The 21145-nt window shown below is 46.8% G+C and overlaps 1 protein-coding gene across 2 annotated transcripts in view; it reads right to left on the bottom strand.

The window, feature by feature from the left end:
• Positions 1–20847, bottom strand: part of LOC137532517 (protein SSUH2 homolog) — a 72258-nt gene extending 51411 nt beyond the window's left edge. The window contains exons 1-2 of one of the 2 annotated variants that reach the window (XM_068253106.1): positions 20759–20847; positions 3178–3243 (exon numbers count right to left, since the gene is read on the bottom strand). The gene's annotated coding sequence lies outside the window, so the exon portion shown is untranslated. The remainder of the gene's footprint in view (positions 1–3177; positions 3244–20758) is intronic. The other variant, XM_068253105.1, reaches the window with a different exon arrangement.
• Between the last annotated feature and the right edge of the window lie 298 nt (positions 20848–21145).

Genomic DNA, 21145 nt, shown 5'->3' with positions numbered 1-21145 from the left:
AACCTGCTACAGTCGGTCGTTAAGTGTTTGGGGTTCAAATTCAGTAAAGGGGTGGAGCCAAAAACAGCCAGATTTCTTTTCTGGATAAACTGCTTCCATTACCACAATTTTCATGCCAGGATCCCAAAAGCTCACAAACTTGGTCATTGAGTAGTGACTGTGTGTCAAGGTTACAAAAAGTGGGTGGAGTTAAAAACAGATTTTTCTGGGAAATTGTAAACTGCAGCCCTTCTTCACTGTTAATGGCAGGGTTCTCAAACTTAGCATAGCTGGTTACTGGGTGACTGGGATTAATATTCAGAAAAGTGGGTGGAGCCTAAAATGCCAATCAAAAATCACATGTCACTTTTCAAGGAGAATATTAAAATTGCTGCCATTCTTGCACTGTTAATGGCACAAGCCTCAAACCTGGTACAGTTGGTCATTGGGTCACTGAGGTTCAAATTCAGAAAAGGGGACAGAGCCACAAACAGTGAATCAAATTTCTTTCATTTCATAGGAAAATACAAATTATTGATGCCAAGGGCCCCAAAACTCACAAACTTGGGCATTGAATAGTGACTTTGTGTCCAGGTTACAAAAAGTCGGCAGAGCCAAAAACAAATTTCACTGGGAAAGTGTAAACTGCAGCCCTTCTTACACTGTTTATTTCAGTGTTCCCAATCTTTGCCCAGATGGTCACTGAGTGACTGAGATTAATATTCAGGGAAGTGGGTTGAGCCTATAATAGCCAATCAAAATTCACCTGTTGATTTTCAAGTGGAATATTTAAATTGCTGCCATTTTTACATTGGGTGAATGGGGTTCAAATGCTGGAGAGGGGTGGAGCCACAAACAGCTGATTTGTTTAATTTCTATGGTAATATACAAATTATCGATGCCAAGGACCCCAAAGCTCACAAACTTGGTCATTGAGTGTTTGTGTATTAGGGTTAGAAAGTGGGAGGAGCTAACACCAGTCAAATACATACCCGGGCAACGCTGGGTCATCAGTGGGTGGAGACAAATACAAATGTCACTACGAAAATGTAAACTGCAGCCATTCTGTTAATGGCAGGGTTTTTAAACTTTGCACAGTTGGTCACTTGGTGACTGGCATTAATATTCAGAAAAGTGGGTGGAGCCTACAAAAGTGAATCAAACTTCACCTGTTGCTTTTCAAGGGGAATATTTAATTGCTACCTTTCTTGAACTGTTAATGGCACAGGCCTCAAACCTGGCACAGTTGGTTATTGGGTGACTGGGGTTCAAATTCAGAAAAGAGGGTGGAGCCACAAACAGCCACTCAGATTTCAATGCAGATTATTGATACCAAAGACCGCAAAGCTCACAAACTTGGTCAGTGAGTAGTGAGTAATTGTGTGTTAGGGTTAGAAAAAGTAGGCGGAGCCAACACCAGCCAAATACATACCCGGGCAACGCCGGGCAATCAGCTAGTATATATATATATATATATTTGGGTCCCAGGGAGCGGAGCCTTACTTTTATTGGTGTGGTCACTCTGTCCAGTCAGTTGGGGAGATGGCCAGCCCAGATCTCGAGGGACAGTCACATCCACTGTTACACAGCCAGGTCAGGGCAGGGTGGCTGGCACTGTGCCACTGGCTGGCACACCGCGCGCTTCCATCCTCCTCCTATCACGGGGCAAGCAGCGCGGGGTGGAGACTCACACTGCCTCCATGAGGCTGCAGAAGTTGTTGCTGGTCTTCACCCCCATCACCCTCAGCGGCACCAGGGGGCGGAACCAGTCGCACAACCAAGCCGGAGCCCGCAGCCGCCGGCCGCCGCAAGTGAGCAAATATATTAACAATATGCGGCCGGGCGGCAGGAGAGCGGCGGCGCCCCCCCTGGAAGCCAGCGCCCCGGCGCCCTGAGCAATCGCTCCAGTCGCTCAGGTCAAAGGCCGGCCCTGCTCCCAATCCTATATAATAATAGGCAACTGTCCCTGCGTACCCTCTGTGTAGCTGGGTCCGTGCTTTTTGCTACTGCGCATGTGCGCAGCACGGATCCAGCCTCACACAGACAGGAGGATGGGCATGTGAGAGGGCGGCCGAGTGTGCACACTAACAGGCGGCGGTGGCGGCGGGGAATCACAGACCTAGAGCCCGTTTTTAAACGGGCTAAGGTCTGCTAGTAATTAATAATCCCCAGCAGCAAGTCTGTCATAGAATGTACAGACTGTGAGTTAATGTTTGCCTCGGCCAGCCAATTTTGCATTGCATTTTTTTTTCTTTTATTTTACAATGTTTGTGCTTTGGCGGTTTTAGTGAGGGCTCGTTTCCACTATTGCGTTGCGGAATCGCCTGGATTCCACCGCTGATGAAATCGCATGCAGGTGCGGTTTTTTACGCGTTATTTTACGTGATTACGAATGCGGTTAGGCTATATGCATTTTTAACCATGTCACTGCCTGTGTTAATTTACATGGTTCCTATGCGGAATCGCACGCGGAATCGCGTAAAAAAACGCGTAAGAAAAACGCATGCGATTTCCCTATTAAATACATTGCCTGAGATTCGCATGCATTCCACTCGTCGGCGAATTCTGCGGCTCTGATACTATTGTAGATGAAAGCGGCTAGGCACATCCAGTAAAAATTGACCTTTATTATGAACAAGTTAAAAGCTGGTGTAAGGCATCAACAGCAGCAGGGTGCCAGGAGAGAGAGGGACAAGCGAGATTAAACAGTCGACAGCTGTTTCGCGCTCAGCAAACGAGCGCTTCCTCAGGACATATGAGCCCTCCCAAGCATAACCCCTTAAATACTGTACTCACGGAATACGGCAACCGAGGAGAGGAGGACGCCATGCCGAGCACACTCACCATCGCCGCAATGTACACTTCCTGGACGCCAACTGCGTTCCAACGGCCGGAAGAGGCGGACCGGAAGTGGTCAACATCAAACCTAAGGGCCAATAGGGTGTGCATACAGCACACTCTGCGCTCAAAGAGCTACCATAGGCTATTGTCTGTCTATGGTGTAAAAAACAGGGGGGACAAATAGGCCAGGGCATCAAATATTTTTATATATATATATATATATATATATATATATATATATATATATATACCACCCCAATAATACAAATGGGGGGGGGGGGGGGGGGTTACTCTACCATAATGTGAGGGATGAGGATAAGTAAGGACCCCAACGGGCTATGGCCCGCAGTACAATACCTGGCCCAAGGAATGATACCACTAGTAGGTGATGCTACAGAAGGCCTCCTCCTCCTCAGCGCCGACCTAAAATACAAAATAGGGGACAAAAAGAGAGTTAAATTCAAAAATGTAACATTACAAAATACAGAAATATGATTAATAAAGACAAACAACTACAGCAACTACAAAAACACTGATAAATCATTGCGTTCATTTAGTCCCATAGGACCAACCGCCTCAAAAAAAGAAATCCAAAAACTTTCCCTCCGTTGTAGCTTTTTAACCCAATCGCCACCCCTAGAATCTTTTTCTACTACCTCCAACCCAAAAAATCTCAACTGTGAGGAATCTCCTGAATGTACAGTATTCATATGTTCCATGACCCTGGGACAGCCATTAGCTCGGTGATTGCCCAAGGATCTACAATGCTCTTGGTATCTATCCTGCATCATGCGTGTAGATAACTCAACATAGATACATTGGCAGGGACAAATAAGCGCATATATAATTCCTTTAGTTTTGCAGTTAATAAACTGTCTGAATTTTACCGTTTTGCCAAATCTAAAGAACTCTTTACCAGTAATCAAAAAGTTACAGCAAGAGCATGAATTGCACCTGTAATTACCAGGAGGTCGATTTATACCTAACCAATTACGAGTATTCTGACTCACAAACTCACTGTAGGACAATTGGTCTTTGAGGTTAGGGACTTTTTTATAGGAAATACATGGGGTCTGTCTGCAGTTATCCACTAAAAGTTTGTCCTCTTGCAAGATCCACCAATTATTTTTAATTGATTTTTTAATTCTCTCAAACATAGGGGAATATGTGAAGTGAATTCTGTGGCTCTTTTGTGCGTTTTTTCACCGCTAAAAAAACGCACCTCAACAACGCTACAGTGGAAACAGGTCCATCCACTTGCATTACATGTGCGAATCCGCATGCGTTGGACGCATGTGGATTCGCGATAGTGGAAACGAGCCCTGAATGAAAACCACAATTGCTGTGAAAATGCTGCATGCAGCGTTTGCAATCTTCGCATATAGCAAGTGCTGCTCAAGCACTGCAGTGAGAGTAATCCCATAGGATTACATGTGGCACAGCGTTTTGACGATTGATGGCGAACACCTTAAATATTGGGGTTTACCTTAAATATAGGGGAGTGAGGGGGCCCTAGTAGGTTTTCCCAGTGTGGGGACTAGAATTTTCTGATGGCAGCCCTGGTAAGTATGTAACTTACTATTTTTTGCCACCTCTGGTTTGCTTTAACCTGCTGAGCGGTCTGGACGAGCTCAGCTCGTCCAACACCGCCAGAGGCTGCCGCTCAGGCCCTGCTGGGCCGATTTTCGTGAAATAAAAAGCAGCACACGCAGCCGGCACTTTGCCAGCCGCGTGTGCTGCCTGATCGCCGCCGCTCTGCGGCGATTCGCCGCGAGCAGCGGCGAAAGAGGGTCCCCCCAGCCGCCTGAGCCCAGCGTAGCCGGAACAAAAAGTTCCGGCCAGCGCTAAGGGCTGGATCGGAGGCGGCTGACGTCAGGACGTCGGCTGACGTCGATGACGTCACTCCGCTCATCGCTATGGCGACGATCTAAGCAAAACAAGGAAGGCCGCTCATTGCGGCCTTCCTTGTTTATTCTGGGCGCCGGAGGCGATCGGAAGAACGCCTCCGGAGCGCCCTCTAGTGGGCTTTCATGCAGCCAACTTTTTAGTTGGCTGCATGAAATAGTTTTTTTTTATTTAAAAAAAACCCTCCCGCAGCCACCCTGGCGATTTAATCAGAACGCCAGGGTGGTTAAAGAGACACTGAAGCGAAACAAAAATTAAGATATAATGAATTGGTTGTGTAGTACAGATAATTACTAACATTAGTAGCAAAGAAAATATTCTCATATTTTTATTTTCAGTTATATAGTTTTTTTATAGCATTGCATCATTCTCTAACATTTGCAGTTTACACACTGCTCAGCATTGTAAATGATTTTACAGAGCAGGCTTGTGAACTTTTGAACTGTCCTCTGCAGGAAAAAAAACAATACAGGGACGGACTGACACTTGAGATAATAAGCTTCAGAAGACAGAGCTCTCTGCGACTTTGAAAGTCGTGGAGCTCAATGGCTCTTTTGTACAGATAACAATTGGAGTTTCTTAACTGTCTCAATATTAGACGTATGACTCTGCTTCTAATGTTTTATTTCTTATCTGTACGGCCCAGTGCACACCAAAAAACTTTAGCAGATCCACAAAACGCTAGCGGTTTTTGGAGCAGATTTCAGAGCGATTCTAGGTATGTTTAGAGACGTTTTCTAAACATGCCTAGCGTTTTTTGGAGCGTTTTTGTGTAGCAGATTACAAATATTCTTACAGTAAAAGCTGTTACTGAACAGCTTCTGTAACAAAAATGCCTGGAAAACCGCTCTGATCTAGTGTTTTTCAGAGCGGTTTAACACTTTCCTATACTTTAACATTGAGGCAGAAACGCCTCAGAAATCTAAAAAATGCTGCAGCCCCTGAGTTTGCGTTTGTGGAAAAAACGAGCCGCTCTGGTGTGCACCAGCCCATTCACTTTCATTAGCCAAGCGGTTTTCTCCCTGCAAGTGTTTTAAAAAACGCTCCAGAACCGCTCTGGTGTGCACCAGCCCTACTACACATACAAATCATTATATCATAATTTTATTTATTTATTTTCTTCGGTGTCTTTTTAAGTCTAGTTGCACACTGGGTAGTCGTGTTGCACATCCTGTAAAAAAAAAAAGGATCATGTTGGAGGGGTAAAGTCACATGGTGAATTGCACAAGCAATGTGATGTACACAGTACCATATCTCTCAACATTTTGAGATAAAAAGATGAACACCTTAAACCTCCTTAGCGGTAACCCCGTGCTACATACGGGGTAGCCGCCGCGGAGGATCACATGGCCCCAGGACTTTACATAAAAAAAAAAAATGGTGCAATATGCATTAGCTAGCGGTTCGTATGTACAAAGTTGCTCCGGTCCCCCGCGATCGTCGTAATAGCCGCCGGTATACGTACCCCCCAGCGTTCCCACGCAGGCGCAGCCACCCAATCGGCTCCAGGCTTCGCGATGACGGCGATCGGGATTGCGGCTGACGCCATGACGGCGATGACATCATCTCCGATCGTCGCCATGGCAACGCCGGAAGCCGATCAGGAAACTGCGCTTTGCGTGGGATCGTGGCGAGGTATGTATAGCCGGCGGCAATCGGCGGGCATGGGGGGGACCGGAGCAACCTAATACACACGCTTAGCTAGCGAAATCCTAGCTAAAGCATTAAAAAAAAAATTGGGGGGGGGGGGGCAAAAAACCGCCTGGCGGACGCAGCGTCGGAAACTGCGTACCGCCAAGGGGGTTAAAGGACACCTGAAGCAAAAATAAACTACTAAAATAAATGATTGTATCTATCTTCCTTCTCCTAAAAATTACTTTTTAAGATATTCCAAGGTTTTTTTATGTTTAAATCTACTTTTTAAGTTTTAACTGTTTTATTGTTTTTGCTCAATGACACATTCATTGAAGTATGCTAAAATCTACTGTATGAACTATTGACCCTCTATCTCTTTCCTGCTCTCAGAAGCCATTTTCTGCTAGGAAAGTGTTTTATAGATGGAATTTCTTTTCAGTGAGGGTCACACTGTAGTCACTTCCCGTCTGAGTCAGGACTGAGTCAGTCACTTACATACCTAATATTTAACTCTTTCAGGCAAAGAAAGAAAAAAAGGAGCACAGCATAGTTATTAGTGTACTGTACATCAAAGTAAGCCGGGCAACTGTCACTTAAAATCGCTTTTATTCCATCTTCATGCCGCGTATTGTAACACTTGTTAATTCCAAACCTGCTTTAGGTGCTGGTGCGAGGATGTTCCGGGGTTCGGGGTGACCAGGGTGAAGGACGGCACTTTACAGCCGTTTCGCGCCTGACTGGCGCTTGTTCACGTGCTCGTGTCCTACTACAAACCAGAGCGTCGCGCGGCTTCCTGCATAATGTCTGGGAGCCGCACCTCCAGTGCTCGTGATTGGTGCATGGAACTGCATCATTGGGGTGAGGGGAGAGTGGGCGGGGACTCGCCGTCCAGCGGCGAGAAGTGATAGTGATCTGCATATGCTTGAAAACAAGCGTATGTAATATTTCTGGACGCATACTGCAACATAGATCGTCATAGTGGTGAAACGTGTTAGTGCATTATGTACTGAAACATTAAAACTTGCAAAAAATGTGACATAAACAACTTCAACCTCATACATTACTTATTCAAACATTGTGATAATTTGGTGTGCTGAGTAAGTGTGCCCATCATGGTATAGCGTGGCATGTATTGAATATTTACTATTTACCCGCATAACTAAAAAGCATAAATGTTTATTAACATTTAAAATCCCAAAAGGGAAACCCAAAACCCCGATTAAAAAGACTGAGGGTATACTGCGAGACTTAAGAGACCATCTGAGATACTTTATCTTCCTTATTTGCTGAACCACAACTATTAACTCTCTAGGGAACAAGATATTTAGAGACTGGGCTGCAAATTATGCCCACCCAGTTACAGCATCCCACAATCTCTAAAGGAAATACTATAAAAGCTGACCCTAATCCAAATCCAGGTAAGATTCCTGGTTGTTTGGGTCTATACTCTCCCCCTTCCCCCCAAAAAAGGGGAGAGAATGGGAAGGGAAATAGAGGGTTACAGAACAGGAAAGCCAACGCCCGGACTTCAGGTGAGCTGGGCAAAGTTGTGTGCATCCAAAAATACCTTAGCAGATAAAATTGTGGAGGCTAGAAGAGGAATGGTCCCCCATTACATGACTGAATTGGGGGACTTCTGTTGGTTATCTATAGGGGTGCCCCAAGGCACTACAGAAAATTCCGTACATATATCTTCTCTTGCCTTTCCTGCAAGGGTATATGGTTACCTTTCTGGTAAACCAACAGTGCACATTGCACTTAGGTCCTGTGTACCAGGACCTTTATTACTGGACGCACCCAAGTCTAACCCACTGCCCACAAAGAGAACTACGTACCAAGAATCCGAAAGGGACAAGAGTGAGAGAGACAGAAACCTGTCCTGAAGCCACCAGGAGAAAACCAAGTACTTTGAACCCAGTGCAAGGCTTAAGGAGAGGCCGGATGGGGAGAGATAAAAAAAAAGAAGACGGAGAAAGGCCAGAAAGGGAGAACCCAGGGAGACACCCCTTAATTGTGTCCCCTTAAAGTTCTGTGAAAATATACGCAACTTTTTTGGCCCTAGCCCATGAAGCACCAGTGGAGTCATGGATCAAGGAAACAAGCCAAATCCAGCCTGTCATTGAGACCTATTGGTCCCATTGCCTCCAAACGCAGTATCACCCGTGATTCTCGTCGTGTCAACTCGCGATCGCGGTCCCCTCCTCTACTGGAGGGGCTTACATGCAGGAGACCTGCAAATCTCAGGCATTTGGCATTCCCTCCATGGACCTAGGGGCGGACTGGCCCGGGGGGAGGGGGCGGGTGGCATTCTCCCCCCGGGCCGCCGCCACCTCAATTGATCAGGGTCGGTGCAGTGGTAAAATAGTTTAGAGCAGCTCCGCAGCCACTCGATTCAGCCCCGCCCCCAGTAGCCCACTGCTGTTCTGATAGGCTTAGGCCCGGTTCACATTAGCGGTCGCCGTCCGGAATCGCCGTGCCGGAGCCGGACCGCATGCAGAACGGACGGAACGGACGCACGACATAGCAATGAAAGCCTATGCGTCCATTCACATGCGTCCGTTTCGTCCGGACCGGATCCAGACCGGATCCGGACTCCGGCATAAGACCCAACATGCGCTATTTTTTGGTCCGGCTCCTCCGGCAGCCGTATCCGGAGCGGAGCTGGACTGCACCATCCGGCCAATACAAACCAATGAGAACCGGAGAGCGCGCAACACACTGGCTAAAAATCCGGATGTTCTACCCCACTTCCTATGCGTATTGTAGCGGCGATTTTGGATGGGGACACATGGGCAAGCATTTTGGAGTGGAGCAGCAGTGACTTTAAACGTGCTGGAGATGTTGGCAGTATGTCGGAGGTGGAGGTGAGTGCTAAACAGCAGAGGGCCTGATTCCACAGGTCCACCTTCTGCTGACCTCCCAGACCCCAACATTTTTATTCGGTTTCTACTATCTTTTGCCAAACGGATCCGGATCGCATCCTGATGAACACCTGATGCAACCTGACCGGATCCGGATCGGATCCGGATCAGAACCGTACGGTTCCGATCCGGATCCGGTCCGGATCCGGTCAGGTCATTCGGTCCGTTTGGTAGGAAACCGCAAGTGTGAACTGGCCCTTACTCAGTAGGGCCAGGGAGCATGACATTGGCTGAAAGCTGCTGCTTCTCCCGGCATCCTCTCTCATTGTGCACCAACAGACTGCGTGGTGCACTGTGTATATGTGTGTAGGCTCCGCCCCCGGCCTGTGGAGACCACGCTGTGACACACTTGCCAGGCTGCTCTGTGTGGTATGCATTCATGGGGAGAAGCAGCCAGGGCCCCAGAGAAGAGAAACACCACACTGCACTGGGAGAGAATCAGATGCATGGCTGGGAATTTCTTCTGCTGCTGTGACTCTGCTGCATGCCTGTAAGTTTCTGACACCCCTCCCCCACTCCACAGCATTAGGTAGCCCGTTTTTCCCCTCCCCCTCTAGAGAGGTACCATATCTCCCAGCAGGTTCCCCCCATAGAGGCACTACTGTTCCCAGCATGTCCCTCCCCTCCATAAAGGCACCACAAGTCCCAGCATGTCCCGTTCCCTCAAAAGAGGCACCAAAGCTCCCAGGAAGTCTCCCCCTCCCCAACAGAGGCAATACTGTTCCCAGCATGTCCCTCCCCTCCATAGAGGTACCAAAAGTTCCAGCAAGTCCCTTTCCCTCAATAGAGGCACCAAATCTCCCAGGAAGTCTCCCCCTCCCTGATAGAGGCACTAAAGCTTCCAGCATGACCCCCCCCCCCCCCATGGAGGCACCATAGCCCCATCAAGTCTTTCCCCTATAGAGGCACTACTGTTCTCAGCATGTCCCTCCCCTCCATAGAGGTACCACAAGTTCCAGCATGTCCCTTTCCCTCAATAGAGGCACCAAATCTCCCAGGAAGTCTCCCCCTCCCTGATAGAGGCACTAAAGCTTCCAGCATGACCCCCCCCCCCCCCCCCCCCCCATGGAGGCACCATAGCCCCATCAAGTCTTTCCCCTATAGAGGCACTACTGTTCTCAGCAGGTCTCTTTCCCTCAAAAGAGTTACCACAGCCCCCAGCAAGCTCCTCCCTATAAGCACCACGGCTCCCGTCATGCTCCTTGCCTTCCCTAGAGGCACCACAGGTCCCAGCATACCCCTACTCCATATATTGTTGGATTGTTCCCCAGGGCCCCACAGCTGGTTGCTGGGCCCCCCTTGGTCTCCCCAAATTGAATAGTGGACCCCCGGAGCCTCTGCAGAGTATTCACAGCAGAGCACGCTCAGCTGTGTGCTAACGTCTCCATCCTCACAGGCACCTTATCTCAGTGACCCAGCAGCACATAGGTGTGTACATGTCACCAAGTCATGGAGATGAGGTGCCTGAGAGGATGAAGCACACAGATGGAGGGAGCCCGCTGGCTGGACAGGTGAGTGTGCGCCACTGTAAATACTCTACAGGGGCACCAGGGAAACATTATTCACATTGAAAAAAGCCTGGGGAGCCCTGGGGGCTATATAATTCTATATAGAGGAGGAGAGGCATGCTGGGAGCTGTGGTGCCGCTTTGGAAGGGGAGGAGCATGATGGGAGCTGTAGTGCCTCAGAGTTCCCCAACCCTGTCCTCAAGGCCCACCAACAGTGCATGTTTTGTGAAAATCCACAGAGGTAGCTAATCAGCTCTGCTGAGACACTAATTACCCCACCTGTGCATGTTTGTGGTTTCCTGCAAAACATGCACTGTTGGTGGGCCTTGAGGACAGGGTTGTGGAACTCTGCTCTATGGAGTGGGAGAGGTATGCTGGGAGCTGTATCTGTACTCCGCATGCGCCAGTAACATCCACACATGCCCAGTCAAATGGAGTGCTTTTACATGAATGAAAAGAGCCATGCACAAGTGCCTTAGTTCTCCTGGGCATGTGTGGGCCTCGTTTGCACATGCCCAGTATGGACATGCTTTCCCATGGTCAAGCTTCTGCACTGAAGAAACCTATGTGACCATTTCCATGTACTGTCACTGCTGTTAGATGGGGTATTGTGAAATACTGAAGGGAGGGGACAGGCAGTGTAGCTTTAAGGCTGGTACACACAATGCTATATTCCATCAGATCCACGGGTCGAATTGATAATGTCCGGCATGTATGATCTGCTCCTTATCGAGAACGGGATCCATTTTTTTTTTGTAGTACTAATCTAAAAATCGATCCCATTCTTGATCAGGAACAGATCAGACATGCCGGAAATTATTGATTTGACCCATCAATCTGACGGAAAATAGCATTGTGTGTACTAGGCATTATGAAGCTGGGGGCACCTGCTTCATTTAGGGACACTGGGCACCAATGACTTAGGGGGTGCGGCTGGTGGTGGCTGCATTAGGCCCATGACTGAGGGGACTCTGGCTGCACCCAACACTGCACTGAGCAGAGGAGTAGCAGCACAGCAGTCTCAGCTCATCCAGCTAGATGTCTGTCCTCTGTAGCGGCCACCTGCTCACTACAACTTGGTTATCCTGAACATCGCCTGATTACACACAATGTGCAGGAGATAGAGATAGACAGAGAGCAGACAGCCACTAGCTGTGGAGGACGGACACATTGCTGGAGAAGGTAAGACTGTCAAGCACCACTGCTGCACCACTACTCTGTTTATACAGGAGAAGAGTGGGAGGGTGACCACTAGGGGAGCTAAATGAGGATAGGGGACCACTAAACAACCAAACCAGGGCTTACTGTAAAGGGGAGATGGGACCACAAGATCATTAGGTAAAGTTATATGGAGTTCAAGGGACCATAAGATAGTGACCAGATTTTTGTGGGTCCAACCTGGGACGGGGAGGGGGGCGTGGGGGAGGGGGGGGTCGGCGCGCTTAGCGCGCCGCGGCGAAAAATGGGCATGGCCATGACATTGTATGGGCGGAGCTAACGTAATGATGTAACAGCGAGGCATAAGAAAGCAGTGTTTACGCCATGATGTGCACAAACGAGACTTTGCATCATGGGTGTGCAGAAACTGTGTGATGCTAATAGTATACCGTAACCACAAAGCAGCAAACATAGCCATCTATGACCATTAAATAATAAATGCAGTAACAGTTACCCCGGACACCAGAAAATAAACGCAATAGGCAACATGTCAGCACAAAATAACCGCAATGCGGGCAACATGTCAGTATAAAATAAATGCAATGCGGGCAAACATGTCAGTATAAAATAAATGCAATGCGGGCAAACATGTCAGTACAAAATAAACGCAATGCGGGCAAGCATGTCAGTACAAAATAAACGCAATGTGGGCAAACATGTCAGTACAAAATAAACGCAATGCGGGCAACATGTCAGTACAAAATAAACGCAATGCGGGCAAACATTTCACCAGAAAAGAAACGCAATGCGGGCAAACATTTCACCAGGCAAGAAACGCACTGCGGGCAAACATTTCACCAGGCAAGAAACGCACTGCGGGCAAATATTTCACCAGGCAAGAAACGCAATGCGGGCAAACATTTCACCAGGCAAGAAACGCAATGCGGGCAAACATTTCACCAGGCAAGAAACGTAATGCGGGCAAAGTTCACCTGGAAAAGAAAGCATTTACTCACCTGGCAGAAGTCTCCTCTGGCGCGCTGCTCCGTCCCGGGACCGTCTTGTTCCTCCTGCTCTGGTCTCCCGCGCTGACAGGGCTACGGCAAGATGGCGCCCGAAGCCCTGTACTGGAGACACATAGTCTCCAGTACAGGGCTTCGGCAGCCATCTTGCCGTAGCCCTGCTCGCCTGCCGGTGTCGGAGCAGACACCGGAAGAGGAGGCTGGAGCGGGGCTGCAGGCAATGAACTGGCACGGCGTCTATAGACGCCGCTGCCAGTTCATGCGGAGAGAGTGGCCAGAGTCCCGAGGCCGGGACGTCCCGCTGCTGAAAGCGGGACGTTTCCCGGGACCTCATGCTGCCTGGGACAGCGGACCCCGAATCCGGGACGCGTCCCGGGCAATCCGGGATGTCTGGTCACTCTACATAAGACCACCAGGGAATACCTTGAGGGAGATTTTTTAGTATTTATAAAATGTCTTTTGCAGCGTTCTACAGAGTACATAGTCATGTTACTGACTGTCCGCAGAGGAGCTCACAAGCTAATCCTACCATAGTCATATGTCTATTGTAGTCTAGAGCCAATTTAGGGGTAAGCCTTTTAACCAGTTCACCCCCAAGGGTTTTTACCCTAACGGACCAGAGCAATTTTCACCTGTCAGTGCTCCTCCTTTTTATTCCCTAATAACTTTATTACTACTTATCACAAGAAAATGATCTATACCTCGTTTTTTTCGCCACCAATTAGGCTTTCTGTGGGTAGTACATTTTGCTAAGAATTTTTTTATTCTAAATGCATTTTATGGGAAAAATACAGAAATAATGGAAAAAAATCATTATTTCTCAGTTTTTAGCCATTATAGTTTTAAAATTAAACATTCTCCTGTGGATAAAACCAACACTTTTTATTTGCCCAGTTGTCCTGATTATTAAACCGTTTAAATTATGTCCTTATCACAATGTATGGTGACAATATATTATTTTAAAATATAGGTGTTATTTTTCTGTTTTTGTTTTTTTTTTTTGTTTTAGCCATAATTAAACTCCTATGTAATAAAATTAATTTTCCCTCAGTCAACTATTTATTGATTTTAAGCTGATTTTTTTTTTTTTACAAGTGTTTTGTTTTTTTTTAAAGGGGGGGGGGGGGGGGTGGAAGTGTAATTTATTTATTTTATTAATATTGTATATTTTACATAGTATGTTTGTGCTTGTGTGTAATATACTTTTTGGCCACAAGATGGCGCTAGTGAACACTTTCCCGTTAAGGAAGTGATCACTTTTTTTTTTTGGTACACTTTATTAAACTTAAACAGTTTCCTGTTTTATGAATGGAGGTGGCCGCTGTTCGCGGTCACGTCCATTCACTTCAGGCATTGCGATTGGGTAGAGGACCGCTCGGTCCTCTTCCCCAATCACTTAACAAGGGATCCCGATGGAAACGGCGGCAGTATTGGCGCGGACACGTGCGGAGTGGCGGCGGGAATGCGCGACGTATTAAAACGTCATGTTGCCGTTAATAGGCTAACGCATGACGTTTTAATACGTTACATTGACAGTAAATGGTTAATTTATCTGTATTTTTTTTAATGTGGGAGGAAACTAAAGTGCCCAGAAGAAACCCACATAGACAAAGGGAAAACATACAAACCTAATGCAGATAGTACCCTCAAAGGCCCAAAGTGCAACAAGAAAATGTCCCCCACACAATTACGCCCCCAGCCTGAAAGGCTGACAAGAGGCAAGATGGATCCATGCTTTCTTAACGTAAATGCAAAATGTATTGTTGCTTTAAACTACCATTGAAACATATCTTTATTGCGTGCAAATGTATTTGGGCTGGGGATTCCGTGACCGGGCCTCTAGGTTGTGTTTTCCCCCCAGGCCAAGTGGTCCCAGTCCTCCCCTGCATGGACCTCCCTTACATGCTTAATGAGCCGGGGACAACCCTTTCCTGACTTGATGGATTTAAAATGCTCCTTCACCCTTTCTTTCAGGGGTCTAGTAGTCTTACCCACATAATAAAAGTTGCAGGGATAGAACATTGCGTAGGAGACAAACTCTGTCTGACAGGTGATGAAGCCCCGTATCTCCCACTGGACCCCACCCAAGCGATAATTCGTGCCCTCCCACATATGTGGGCAATACTTAAATTTACCACACTTGTGATTTCCCCTGGGGCGATTAATGCCTAACCAGTTAGGGGTTCGGGGCGAGCGAAATTCGCTTCTGGTAAGTATATCGCCTAGTGTGGGAGCCCTTCCATACGCTATCCTGGGTGGGTTCGGGAAGACTTTCTGGAGGACAGGGTCTCTGGCTATTATTGCCCAATTTCTTTTGACAATCTGTGACAGTTTCCTCGACATTGGAGAAAAGCCGACCGTAAGGGTGAAGGGATCTCTATCTCTGCGCTTGGGGACCCTGGAGAGTAGGGACGATCTATCTGTGTCTCTAGCTCTATCCTTGGCCTTCTGAAAGAGATCCCTGTCATAATGTCTCGCCTCCAGTCTCGCAGTCAACTCCTGTGATTGTATCTCGAATGTGTCCAAGTTGGTATTATTCCGTCTCAGGCGTTGCTTTCCTGTAGCCCTCACACAACAGTCTGGCCCCATCTGGTCTGATTTTTAAGTCCAGAAAGCTGATGGACCTATTACTGATCTCTGAGGTGAATCTCATATTCACCCGATTATTGTTGAGAAAGTTCATGAAGGCATGAAATTCCTCTGTTTCTCCCCGCCACACGACCAGCACATCGTCCACATAACGGGCCCAGGTTACAATGTTCCGTTTAAATAGGTTTTTCTGGCCCATTACGTAGTCCTCCTCCCAGGCTCCTAAAAAAAGGCCAGCATAGGTACATGCCACAGAAGTGGCAGTCCCAGAGGTCTGGTGGTACCACCTTCCATCAAACATGAACGCGTTATGCGTCAGAATGAACTTCAAACATTCGCACAGAAACTCCTTATACCCATCGTCTTTGTTGGTTCTGTCTAGGAACCTTTGGACCGCCCTTATCCCCTCCTCGTGGGGGATTCGACTGTACAGACTTTCTACGTCTATCGTGGCTAACTTGTAGCCTGCTTCCCATGTTACGCTTTCCACGAGGTTAATCGCGTCAAGCGTATCGGCCAGGTATGCCGGGACCCCCACGAGCAGGGGACGTAGAAGGATCCAGGAACTGAGACAGACGTCCGTCCTCCACCCTGCTCACCCAGGAACATCCTCGCACCAGCACCTAAAGCAGGTTTGGAATTAACAAGTGTTATCCATATGTATGTACAATATGCGGCATGAAGATGGAATAAAAGCGATTTAAAGTGACAGTTGCCCGGCTTACTCTGATGTACAGTATTCAAGTCTGTTCCTTCCATGTAATTCATACCGGCTGCACGTCCCTTTGGCTTTTGCTGTATGCCTAGTACAAAGGTGTTCTGGTGTCAAGTCTATGCCTCTGCATGAGGCTGATGCAGGCTACTGGTCCATCCCCCTCCAGGACTTTGTGATTGAGTGCCGAGTGGTATATCCCCTACAGTGTACTATAGTTATTAGTGTGCTTGGCACTGTACATACCCATCTCTATCTTATTATGTCACACGTCACTTCGGGTATCCTTTAAGACATGCCTCTACCACACCTCTAATCATGCCTCAGCCACACCCCTAGTCCCAAATACCACAAAGAATTAATGAGCAAAAAATGTAGTATTATTATTATTTAGTATTTATATAGCACCGACATATTACGCAGCGCTGTACAGTGTATATATATATATATCTTGTCACTAACTGTCCCTCAAAGGAGCTCACAATCTAACCCCTACCATTGCCATATGTCTATATTATGTAGTGTAAGTACTGTAGTCTAGGGCCAATTTTTTAGAGGGAGCCAATTAACTTATCTGTATGTTTTTGGAATGTGGGAGGAAACCGGAGTGCCCGGAGGAAACCCACGCAGACACGGAGAGAACATACAAACTCTTTGCAGATAGTGCCCTGGCTGGGATTCGAACCAGGGATCCAGCGCTGCAAGGCGAGAGAGCTAACCACTACGCCACCGTGCTGCCCACACCACACAGGTTCTTTCTACCATCATTAGTTTCCTTCATATTACTGTAACATGAAAATAACAATAAAGTTTAGAGTCAAACACATTTATTTTACTGTTCTTTGAATCTTTTTTTTTTAATATAGGCAGCAAGCAAATGCACGTTATACATTTTCTGGTTGCTATCTGCTGGCCACTTATTATCATATATGTTAAAGTGAGTCTGAAGCCAAACATGAAAAACAAAACAAAAACAAAAAACAAATACTGAAGGAGAGGGAAGGCTCTCCGGGTCCTATAGATCCTTCCTGCTCCTCTCATCTTCCCTTTATTCCCCCACAGGCTCCTCCGTTTAAATCTCCCACCATGGGGGGCTTCAGCAGGCTTTGGAAACCCGAAACAGAGAGAGGGCGCTTACATGTGCGCAGTACGGAGTGGCCCATCATCGGGAGCCCGAGTGCTCCTGAAGACTTCCAAAGCCCACCTGCATCGGAATAGAGCAGTCTCCGACCGGTGAGTCAGGGTCTGCTAGCGGGGGAGACAGCATAGGAACAATGAGACAAGGAGAGGAACGGAGGAAAGTCTCCCCCCCTCCCCTTCCTTAGGTAAGGATCTGTTATTTGTTTTTACTTTTTGGCTTCAGACTCCCTTTAATATGCAGTTCACATTGCATTAACCCCCTTGCCGTTCCGATTGTGTCGGCAAGGGGGCGGCGCAGCACTTTTTTTTTTTATTTTTTTTAGATCATGTAGCGAGCCCAGGGCTCACTACATGATAGCCGCTGACAAGCGGCATCCCTCTACCTAAGCCGATCGCCGCCGGCGCTCTCTGAAAGCAGGAAATCCCGTTCATAACGGGATTTCCTGCTAGGCTTCCCCCGTGCCATGGCGACGGGGCGGGATGACGTCACCGACGTCATGGACGTCAGAGGGAACCCCCGATCCACCCCTCAGCACTGCCTGGCACTGATAGGCCAGGCTGCGCAAGGGGTCTGGAGGGGGGGGGCGGCGCAGCGGGTAGCAGCGGCATTCGAAATATGCATGCAGCTAGCAAAGTGCTGGCTGCGTGCAATAAAACAAAATTATGCAAATCGGCCCAGTGGGGCCTGAGAAATCCTCCTGCGCAGGTTACCCCGAGCTGAGCTTGGGATAACCGGCAAGGAGGTTAAAGGGAACCCTAACTGAGAGGGATATGGATGTTTCCTTTTAAATAATACCAGTTGCCTGGCAGTCCTGCTGATCTCTTTGTCTGCAGTAATGGTTGAATCACACACCTGAAACAAGCATGCAGCCCATCCAATCTGACTTCAGTTAGAGCACCTGATCTGCATGCTTGTTGAGGGGCTGTGGCTAAAAGTATTAGAGACACAGGATCAGCAGGAGACTCAGGCAACTGGTATTATTTTAAAAAGAAAAATCCATATCCTTCTCAGTTTAGGTTCCCTTTAATTTGAGTAGTAGGTAAATTAGAAAATGTAACCTCCAAAAACGGGTTTATTAATGGTCAATGAGATGCAAATAATTCCAAGTAGGGATGTAGAATTATGCAAATGTATGCAGCTTGAAAATGGACCAATCAAATCTCTCAGAGGTGGAATTTGATTGGTCCATCTTCAAGCTGCATACATTTGCATATACAATTGTATAATCCTGCATCGACTCAGAAATTATTTTCATCTTAATGACCATCCCTATTAATTGACAATTTCAGTTTTGAAAGCAGGGAATTGGTTCCACTGGATCACTGGTGTGCTCTTCAGATTTATTATTATTGTTGGTGTTGTTATGTCACATAAATAGCACTGACATCTTCCACAATGCTTTATATAGTCATGTCACTTAAACCTGGTACACACATCCATCCATACATTTTCACAAATACATTGAAGTCATTGGGCATGAGAAAACACATTTTCACAAATGCATTGAAGTCAATGGGCATGAGAAAACACATTTCCAAGACAGTTCTCATTTTAAACAAAACATTTATCCTACAAAGATGTAAATATCACGTGAAAATGACTGTTGAAAATCTGAGCACTCCCCTTTTTGTAAATATGCCTTTGAGTTGGAGACAGAAACCAGAGAGCTAAGGGAAAACCCAGACAAACAAGGGTAGAACATACAGGCTATTTTCACACTATATTTGTTGTGTTGCGCATCTTGAGCAATAGGATCGCAAAGGTCATGTTAAGACTCATCGAAGCCTATCGCTGCAAACCCATACAGTGCATCATACAGTCCATAGATTTTATGCTTGCACTGTGCATGGTAGAAATAAGTATAGAATTGAATAGTGTTGTGATGTGTTTATATTATCTGTTGTAGCCTAATGGACATTGAGTGGGGGGAGCAAGAAACTCCATGCAGATTGTGTTGAGGCCCAAGACTCTATGGCCTCTTTCACACTTAAAGCAGTCCATGACCCAATGAAAGTATGCCTCACTTCCGGCTAAACTACACATGACGCACTGCAGTTACTGTTGCACCACGATCAATGTAGTACCCCTACAGGGTTATCACTGCTTCTGCGTCAGCAGCGGAATGTACCAAAGGCTCTGATGAAAGGCTCTGTCTTCTTATACTGGAGATAGTCTTTAACTTTGATCTAAGATTCTGGAACTTATTGATGTGCATGACAGAAAATACACCATTTTATTATGTCTCATATAGATGTTTGTGTGGTACAACCTAATTTGTTATTTGAGAAGGGAATTCGCCTAAAACAGGGGTATCAAACTCAATCACGTAAGGAGCCATATTCTAAAACATAGTCTAAGTTGAGGGCCAATTTTTTTATCAGTATTTACAATTTATTGAACAGTCTCAAACTAAGTGGCATAACTATAGCGACTGTGGGTGCCCCACTCCTGCCCCTTTTGTAGAGTAGCTCAGTGGTGCAGTTTAATATTTACCTGCTCCAGCACTGCTTTGTGCCACCTCTGTCCTTCCTGACAGCCACACACGCTATACTGCATACCTCAGGCTCCTGAGGCGCATCACGTGATCTGGAAAAGTATACAGCTTACAGCGTGTGACTTCCAGGAAGTACAGAAGAGACAATGCATCGCTAGAGCAGGTAAATATTACACTGCTCTGCTGTGCTACTCTGCTGTTGGGGGGAAAGTATGTGTGTTTCACCAGCCATGTGGGCGGTTGAGAGGTCGGATGCCCAGAGTAAGCCCCATGCTAATTTTTGTGTCTGTGGTTGGGGGGGAAGGGTGTCTCGTGGTTTATTGCTGCACCCCCAGCTCAAACTGACAATGTTTCACTTTGCTCCTCTGAATGGGAAGACCGTGTGCTGTTGTTCTTTTACTGCTTACAATGATGCACATTTTAAGCTCTTGAGGGAGCCACATAAAATGGCAAGGAGGGCCACATTTGGCCTGTGGGCCTTGTGTTTGACACCTGTGGTCTAAAATGTTGTGGAGGCATGGTTGTAACTGATTTCTAGTTTCACCTGTGGTAGGGTTACATATATAATTCAACCACAACCATTCATTTTCATGACCACAGCACACAGTTCTCCTTCTATTGGTGCCCACTGCCCAGAGGTACTCTGGGGTTCTAGTATATCAATCAGCATTATGTATATATGGCCAAACTTGCTGCATTAGTCTTGCACTTCTCTGGTGGGTGGGTGCTTCAGCATCAGAGACACGAATTACAGGAACATTGTATAACCTTTGGCAAACAGTTCCCTATCTTGCATAACTATTAGAAATAATGGAAGGTTTCATTCAGCATGCAGAACATACATATAAATTACCTGGTTACAGCTCAGCAGCTGGTTAGATGTACAGCAGAGATCTCCTGGCGCCTGTAGGTGAGAGTTTTGCTGTGACAGGAAAAAAAGAATAGAGTGGAGCAGAGTAGGAAGTCTAACAGAGGGGGCTATAAGTGGGAGGGAATTCTCCTCAGTCCTTTAGGTGAAACGAAACTAAAACCCTTTGCTGCTTCGTTTCTCTATAACGGTTCTATTTAATCAAAACATCTCATGGGAGAAAATCATCGGAATTTCTGTACAAGTATTGTAGCTGTAACAAACTAGGTTAACAGTAAAAACTATTATAAACCAACACTTAAAAACACCATTGCATTAAAACTAGCTGTAATAGTTTATTCACTGATACAGATTACACAGCAAGCTCAAGTT

Source organism: Hyperolius riggenbachi, chromosome 9, assembly GCF_040937935.1.
Source record: "Hyperolius riggenbachi isolate aHypRig1 chromosome 9, aHypRig1.pri, whole genome shotgun sequence".
NCBI classification, from domain to species: domain Eukaryota; kingdom Metazoa; phylum Chordata; class Amphibia; order Anura; family Hyperoliidae; genus Hyperolius; species Hyperolius riggenbachi.
This window is presented reverse-complemented; position numbering and strand designations above follow the sequence as displayed.